Source organism: Myotis davidii, unplaced genomic scaffold (genome assembly GCF_000327345.1).
Source record: "Myotis davidii unplaced genomic scaffold, ASM32734v1 scaffold151, whole genome shotgun sequence".
Lineage (NCBI taxonomy): Eukaryota > Metazoa > Chordata > Mammalia > Chiroptera > Vespertilionidae > Myotis > Myotis davidii.
Window position 1 is genome coordinate 3,098,585 of NW_006285248.1, and position 1,158 is coordinate 3,099,742.

A 1,158-nucleotide genomic window follows, 5' to 3' on the forward strand; every position below is an offset into this window, starting at 1 on the left:
TGCCCTGCACCCTCTCCAATCTGGGAGCCCTCAGGGGATGTCCTACTGATGGCTTAGGCCCGATCCCTGTGGTTCTCTGCTTTCTGTGGACCTGCCTGCTTGATGCCACCACAGGCCCTGGTGTCTGCTCTCTGTGGGGGCCTGCTTGCCCTTTGCTGCCAGGGCCAGGGGCAAGCAGGGCCCTGCTGTCTGCTGTCTGCTCCCTTGCTGTGGAGGACGTTCCCGCCCTTGGCCGCTTGTGCGCATGCCAGCTTGGAGCGCCTGGGTCCCGGGAATGTTCCCACCCCACCCCTAGCTGCTTGGCACCTGCGCGCATAGGCTCAGAGTGGCCAGGGGTCATTCCAGGACCCTAGGCACTCCAGGCCTACGCGCAGGCCTATAGGCTCAGAGCAGCCTGGCTCCCGAGGATGCCCGTCCCCGGGACCCAGGCTGCTTGGCACCAGTGCACACGCAAGTGGCTGCCCTGCCCCTGGCCGCTTGGTGCTTGCATATGCAAATTAATCTGCCATCTTTGTTGGGTTAATTTGCATACTCACTCCTGATTAGCTGTGGGGTTGTCATGAAGTATGGTCAACTTGCATATTTCTCTTATATTAGTGTAGATACCTATTATGGTATATGTATAATGTCACCCATATTCAAAATAATTTGTTTGCCATCAGTTTACACATACTGTTGCTAGAAGGCACTAAATAAATATTTGTGATCTAGTAGTTTGAGAAGTTAGGCAAAATGCAAAGTAAGGAATAAAACAGAATGGACACAATATAGAAAAAGCAGAGAGAATACATATTGTCAGGAATCAAAGGGAGCAGAGGGGAGATATAGTCTCAGAAATTAGAATATTAGTGCATTTGAACACTGATAGTATAGTAACCATAGTATTAATCAATCATGAAATGTTATTAGTGCTGAAACAATTTAAGCTTAAAATATAGGCTGTATATGTAACTTTAAATATTGGCTACTTTTTGTCATACAATATACAAAGTAGACAAGTTATGGTTGTAATTTTTCTGAAACAAATACCTGTTTAGGGTAAAGAAAAAAATTAACATTTATGAATTAAGAATGGGGCTTTTAATTTTCATTGGCAAGAGATACTTTAATACTTAAAATAGTAGAGGTCAAAATTTTTATTTTATGTAATATATATAT

The 1,158-nt window shown here is 44.6% G+C and overlaps 1 protein-coding gene across 2 annotated transcripts in view; it reads right to left on the reverse strand.

Moving 5' to 3' along the window:
* The window catches only part of HHIP (hedgehog interacting protein), an 86,534-nt gene that overhangs the window by 4,065 nt on the left and 81,311 nt on the right, over nucleotides 1-1,158 (reverse strand). The gene's annotated exons all lie outside the window — the stretch shown is intronic.